The sequence below is a fragment of the Castor canadensis genome, chromosome 4 (assembly GCF_047511655.1).
Source record: "Castor canadensis chromosome 4, mCasCan1.hap1v2, whole genome shotgun sequence".
Classification (NCBI taxonomy): Eukaryota; Metazoa; Chordata; class Mammalia; order Rodentia; family Castoridae; genus Castor; species Castor canadensis.
In genome coordinates, this window is record NC_133389.1 from 42,195,545 (window position 1) to 42,203,149 (window position 7,605).

A 7,605-nucleotide genomic window follows, 5' to 3' on the forward strand; every position below is an offset into this window, starting at 1 on the left:
ATGTTGAAAGTCTGAGAATAATTAGACTAAGAGTATTCGGGTCATACTCCTAACGACTTCACCTATGGTGTGCTTCACATATTATGCAGTATCTTCCTAGGCATTATTTCATTTGTTTTATGCTTACAACCACACTGTGAAATAAGGAGTGGTATTAGCCCTATTCCAAAATGAGGAACTACAAGCCTTATAGAGGAAACAAACTGATCAAGTCTTACAAGTTGTCATTAGCACAACCGGAAATTGAACCCAGGCCCTTTGGTGCAATTTGCTCTCGGCTTTACCCCGTGGTTTTCTGGGAAATCTGTGGTTCTCCTGTTTCTTTTCGTTCTTTCCCTTAATTACCATCATGCTGGACCCTCCATTTCTTAATCTGTTAAGCTACAATATTTGTAAGACCCAAGCCATCAAAGGAAAAATGTGTGAGTCTTGGTTGTACATATAGCAACTAAGAAACACATCATTGTCCAATAACCCATTAAAGGCAGGCTGCATGCATACCTCTAGACCTAGGGACAGGAAAGTAAAACCATATGGTTTGGGAAAACAAAGTAGGCAAACAATAAGCAGTACATTAGTGCTGTGTAATTAAACCATCACCTCGTAAGTCATTTCACAGTTGGAGTATACTGGTAGTGTGATCTGCTACCAGTATACATATGGATTTGTTTGTTGGCAAAGGAAAATTAAGCTTCAGGTTCCAAATATATCTCCACATATAATATGTAGTACAGTCACATCCTGATGTAGTGCTGAAGGTATAGTCCAGAAAATGGAGGGGTTCCAAGAAACTCCAGAGACCTTACAGACAGGCAGTCTCATCATCTTTTTAATTATTATTATTTTTTTAGTTCTGGGGTTTGACCTCAGGGCTTCACACTTGCTAGGCAGGTGCTCTACCACTTGAGTCGCAGTTCTTTTTGCTCTGGTTATTTTGGAGATAGGGTGTCACTTTTTGCCCAGGATGGCCTGGACTGTGATCCTCCTATTTTATGCTTTAAATCATCAGTGGGATAACAGGTATGCACCACCATGCTCAGCTTTTTCATCAAGATGGACTGGCCTGCAATTACTGATCTCAGTCTCCCAGGTAGCTTGGGATGACAGGTGCATGCCACCACATTCAGCTATTTGGCAACCCTCTCCATCTCAGTCACCCAAGTAGCTCGGATTACATGTAGGAGCCACTCTGCACCCGGATCTCACCATCATTTTTATTGTCTATTGACCCCAACCCACTATCACTACTGAACTAGGATTTACATCTTTTTGTAAACTTTAGAACTGTTCTAATGGTGTACTCAAATAAGCCTAGTTGTTCAGGCCCAGGGGTCAAGGCTGCATTTACCTGGCCAACGGTTGCCTATAGCCAGTTGAACTTGTGGTATTTACTTTAAATGAAGACAATTTTATTAAGCCTTTGAGAAAAAAATTGAATTAATGGCTATGAATTAAGAGAGTGTAATAAGAAAATAAGCTAACAGCACAAAGGAGAGTCCCATAGAATTGTCGAACTGAGGAAGAAGTATGCTGCTGCACGGGCTGCCTGGGACCAGAATGAGGCAGTTGTAAAGAGATAAGGCTCCACAAGATGTAGGGATTTCAAAATTCCAAAATCCAGCCTGCCCAGTGATGTGGTACTCAGAAGAGCCCTGTATGCACTCTTACCCTACAGACAGGCGTATTTCAAATTCTGGGGAGTATGGTAAGCATTTTGAAAAAGCCTCCACCAGGGTTGCCTCCCTTAAGAAGGTGGGAGAAAGGAAAGAGTAAAGGTCAAAGAAAAATGTAAATTAATTACCACAAATCCATCCCATGTAGTAATCATATTGCCTTCATTGTTGTTAAGCTAGCAATGGGATAGATACAGAGCAAGCTGTGTTAACAGTGCTGGTTTAGTTTATGATCAGAAGACTTCCAAATTCTTTGTCCCATGTGGTAGAATCCATGGCAGGACACATGGGTATAAATGGAATTTATTAAAAGTTAGGGAAGAGAAATACAAAGGGAAGCATGCTGGGGTCCAAATGGACAACCGAAGCTGAGAAACAGGTGTTTTTAAAACCTATCATAACCTATGGGAAGGAGGTAACCAGGTGATTCCCAACCAATAATCAATGAGTGTGGTAGGGCATGGGTAGTCCCAGCCAGGTAAGGGCAGTTCCTGAGCCAAAGCATGGTTACTCTAAGATGTAATATTTTTCTATGAGCTTTCCCTAATTTACCTACCTCAACTGGACATTTAAGAGTCTCTCCCTACATAGCCTCTCTGGAACAGTGTAGGTTCCAGGGCAACTTTAACTTCCCACCCAATGGAGCAAGGAATCAGGAAGATAAAAAGGGAAAGACTTCAAAGCCTTCAAAGAGAATACTTTTAAGGAAATGTTAAGGGCTAATAAAAATGGGAAGAGGTGGCCCAGGCATTAGGTATATTTATTATGTTTTAATGATTGGGAAATCAAAAATAAATGAATAAAATACATATTGTATTCAGAGTCAGTGCTGTTTAAAGAGCAGGGAAGTGGAAAAGTTCTACTCACCCTGGCCAGGTCTTGCCTGCACAATGAGGATGGAAAGAATCCCTTTGCACAGGAGATATTTGCAGCTGCTGCTCCATGACTATTATTATGAGCAATTCACTTCCTTCACACTGAAAAAATGTATTGACTTACTCACCTGATCAAAACCGTTTTAGATGTCCAAAGCCATTAGGAAATGATTAGGGGGGACATGCCCCATTGCATTGCTGCTGCTTTCGTAACTGTAACCAAGAGACTTTAGGTTTGCATTTTACATAGGAATGAGACTGGGATTCTAGATCTGCCCCTCCTAGAGGAAAAGGAAGAGGAAGGAGGGTGAGCAGCAGGTCACTCATTTTTGCCTTTCTGACAGAATATGACATTTATCCTTACCACTCTGCCAGATGCCTGAAATTCTCATGTCTTTACAAAATATTTTTCTATTTAGTTGAATCAGGCAGCACAACTACAATATGTCTTCTCTCTGTGACTGCCTTTCACAGCCTTTGCCTTCACGAGACTTAGATGAGGTTTGGGTGATTCATGGCGCTTAAACTTCTCCAGAGCACTTTTTCAATTGGAAAATTCTCCTAAACTGAATGCATCATCAGCACGGTTGTCCATGCATAAAAGAACTACAAGCAAAACAATGAGCACCATTTTTTAAAACCTACGCTTAAGCCAAGAAAAACAGTTATATCACAAAATGTTAAAAGACCTTATTTTTCAGCTTCCAGGAATCTTTCATGGAGAACATGGCCTATCTTTGTCTAGAGCCCATAAGTCTAGGCTTTCTAAATTACAAATAAAAGAAATAGTTTATATTCAGTTTAACTTGCTTTCAAGTTATTAACGTGATATGTAGCAATGTAAGTAATGCTACCTGCTATATTTATGTAAAATTCTGATCACCCTTTACCCACATTAATTCTTTTCTTCATTCTTGAGGAAAATGCTTAGACATATATTTTTTATTTTAAGTGGCTTTCTCATTATTGTATTTTTATGTATTAAATAGACAACTCTAAAATGTTTTAATGTAAAAGATAGTCTTTTGTAAAAATATAAGTCCTACTGATGAGACACGTATCTTACTTATAACTTCAAGTGAAATATTTGCCTACATTTTTGATTCATTAGTCAGCATTGTATAATGGAAAGAGCACCCCTGTAGAAGTCCAGAGATGCAGCGTCTAGTTATCTTAATACTGACTCAGTTTCCCCACATGAAAAATGGGCATCATAAATGTTCCCTGTCTCCCAGTTAGTCAGGAAGCTATGGCAGAGGATCATAGTTTAAGGCTAATCTGGGCCACATAGCAAGATCTTGCGACACCCCCCTCCCACCTCCAAGAAAAAGTTTCCCATCCTAATGTCAGAGATATTTATTCTTTCATTTAACATGCATTTATTAAGCACACTGTAAGTCAGGGGAATGTGCAGGGCACCCATAGCCAGTATGGGTTTAATCCCAACTCCACCACTGTTGAGCTATGAATGTGGGCATATTTTCCCTACCTTCTTGGTTTACTGTGATAGTTAAACAACTAAAGGATATGAATATGTGCCTGGCCCACATAGTGAACACTCAAAAAATGTTAAGTACTGTCAGTATTGTTACTAGAAATGAAAGATAAAAAATACCCAGGACGCTTAAGATCTAGTGACAAGAAGATATATAGACATAAGAAACCAAGGACATAATTCCTACAATAGAAAGTCATGTAAAAATGACTGGAAGTGAATTTTTCACTTGCTCAGATCATTTGGAGAAATTAGTTTCTTTGTGCATTCAAAGTTACATTCAATTCTACAGGGTTAAACATATGCCATTGCATTGTGTCTTGTCCTTATAAAATTGAACATTTTTCACACCAATAAAAATGTTAGAGAATTTTATAATAAGACTTGAATTCAGAAGACATGATGTACAAGTTAGAACTCTTCTTATTACATGGAAAAGAAATTCAAAAAGTGAAATCATTCATTGCCTCATGTAGCTGAGAAATCAAATTGCTGAACCAACTTATCAAGGTCAGTGTCTTCCTCACTCTCTCCCTCTTTATTCTGTGTGCTTCACCCTCAGGCATGTCCTCCCCATGGGGTGACACCAGGAACCTCCAGTCTCATGCCTCCACATTCAGTAGCCTCAGCACAGCAGAATTCCTCTACTCCATGGACTCCAAAAAGAGTTCCCATGTGACTCTTAAGTGACCCAATTAATAGGAGGATGAAGCACTCTGTCTATATCTTGGCCATATACTCACAGTGAGAATAGGAGTTGGGCAGTTCCCACAAGGAAAAATGAAGGCAAACTCAGCTAAAACTGTTGAATTTCAGTTCCAGCATCTGTAAAGAATGAGTATTGATCTAAGTTACTTCTATTGCCATTTTACCTTTAGAGTTTTTTATTTCTGTTGTTCTACCTTTCTAGGAAAATGACCAGTACATGACATGTTGAAAGACATTTGATTCTCAGAAATAAATTATTCTGTAGGAAGAAGTTTTTATGAATTTCCCAAAGAAGTGCTATGGCATGGAAGAATAAAGACAAAATGAAAGTCACATCAAGGTCTCAAGACATAATATCACAGCAAAACCTTACTTACTTCATTTTTATATTATCTCTTGCTCTCAAGAATCTACCCAAAACAACACTACAGTAATAATTATTTAATCGATCTTTACAAATTCTCTCTGGGGAAAATGGATGAATCTGACAGTTACGTGGTTATGAACCAATCCCACTTCACAAGGCTAGAAACTGAAACACAAAGTTTAAGCTGTATACTAAAGTGATTTTAAAAGTTTCAATACTTAATGAAGCTCAAATTAATTCAAAAAAATCACCAAACAGCAACATCCTCTGCAAAAGTGAGAAAACAAGATGAAATAAGAATTAGATCATCACTTGGCACTGCCAGCTCATATCTGTAATCCTACCTATTTGGGAGGTTGAGATCAGGAGGATCAAGGTTCAAGGCCAGCCTGGGCAAACAGTTCAGAAACCCAATCTCCAAAATAACCATAGCAAAATAGACTGAAGGTGTGACTCAAGTGGTGGAGCCCCTGCTTTGACAGTGCAAAGCCGTGAGTTCAAATCCCAATTCCACTAAAAAAAAAAAATCAGATCATCAAATCAGACTTACAAAAAGCAAGGCAAAGCAGGGAGGAGTTTGGTACTATCAATTCATTTATCTAGAGTGTAGTTTTTTGCCACATTTGAGCAATGTGTATGGTCAAATCATTTACACAAAAGGGGCCATTTTAATCATGGAGCATTTGTATACTTCAGTTGGCTACATTGCTGACAGTATAACATTTTCCAAGATCAATGCCTCCAAATTCATAGATTCTAGATTGATTTCCCATAAAGAATCCTGAACAGCCAGGTTAATTCTGCAAAAAGCCTTTTATTGTTAAGGACTTTCCTATAAGCATATACCACTATTTTGAAGGTCCACATGTTCCCCAAAGATGGTGACTAGCCAGAGAGAAACACCCCCTCTCCTTCCCAAGAAACACCTGTTTATGCCAAAATCTTCATACTGAAACATACTCTTCCCACTGGCAATAAAGAGAACTGTAAAACCTGATGTCCAACCCAACTTCAGGGGACTACTAGTTTCCAGGTCCTGCTGCATGTCCCCCCATGCAGCCTTTCCCTTTGCATCTCTGCAAATAAAACTTCTCTGATTCTTTCTGTTGGAGTTTCTGCCTTTGATTTCAATCTAAGCACAGAGAAAGGACTCTCACTACCTGAGAATCCTAGCATATCAGAATCACACTAGGAACAATCTGAATATAGTTATTTCTACATAGCCTCCAAATATCCAGCTTTCAGGAATATTTGAATATTGTGATTCATTGTAGCCCTATCTTTGGTAGAAATTGCTCCTAACTTACCCAGTATAATTTAAAGGGCAAAAGAAAGTGTCCTAACCCCAAAATATAACAACAGAATGCTTGAAAATCTAAATCTGGCTAACTTTCTGACTTCTGGCTGCAATTTTGCTGGTGTCTGAATATCGCAGTTCAGCTAGGGTCCCGAAGCAGGAAATGTTGCAGACCGTGTGGCATCAGGCCATCTTTGCCATTGCAGTTGGCTGTGGTGTGCTTGAGCAACCAGAACCAAAGCATGGAGGCTCACAAAATCCTCAGCAAATGAGGATTCAAAGTCCTCTCAGTTAGAACAAGAGCACATGTGAAGCTTCCAGGGCCAGCACCCTACCAGCCAAATGTTTATGATTTCAAAACTATTATCAGATGTATAAGGATCTAATTAAGAAAGATAAAGCTCTCTATACACATAATGGCATTTCACATATGCTGGACAGAAAATAAGAGAATCAAGCCTCATCCTGAAAAGTTCCAGAACTGCAACGATCTGTTTGATCTGATCCTCATTTGCAAAGAGTGAGTTTACTACTAGGTGGTAGAAGATCTGAATTCCAGAGAACAGGAGACTTGCCAACTTGTGCACGTGATCAATGTGGACATCCCAGACAACTGCAAAGAAACCATCCTTGGAGCATTCCTCATCTGTGAGCTGTGCCAATGTATCCAGAAAATCAAGGACCTGAAAGATGAGACTGAAGAGCTGCTGCAGGTGTTCAAGGAGAAGAGTGGCAAGGCCTTCCTGCACACCCATCTGCTTCTATTAAAGGAGACTGCTGTGCACCCTCTGAAGCCATCTTAAGCTTCTTTTTGTTCATACTTTTTTCTTCCTGATGTTAGTTATTACTTTAGGCATTTTGTCAGTTTATTGCAGGGAGAAGGACCAGAAAAGAAACAGACAAGTTGTGTTCTGATAATGTAGCAGGGGAAAGGGATGGCATAGCAGAGAGGTAAAAGTTAAAAAACTGAAACATGAAGAAGGTCACATAGCACTGGGGGAATGAAATAGCCAATTAAGTCATATGCAGCCATATTTGGGTTAAGCTTTACTTTTCGCTTCTGTAACCTGCTCGCAAGGGTATATAAGGTGAGACCCCTTTGTTCTCAGGGCTCAGCCTTTGGACATGAGTCTGCTGAATCTGTGCTGGCACAATAAAACATTGCTTCCTGCTAAACTGCCTCAGTGTCC

At 39.4% G+C, this 7,605-nt stretch overlaps 1 pseudogene; it reads left to right on the top strand.

Moving 5' to 3' along the window:
* LOC109700577 (RNA polymerase II subunit A C-terminal domain phosphatase SSU72 pseudogene) overlaps nt 1–7,183 on the top strand; it is a 36,217-nt pseudogene extending 29,034 nt beyond the window's left edge.
* The last annotated feature ends 422 nt before the right edge of the window (nt 7,184–7,605 follow it).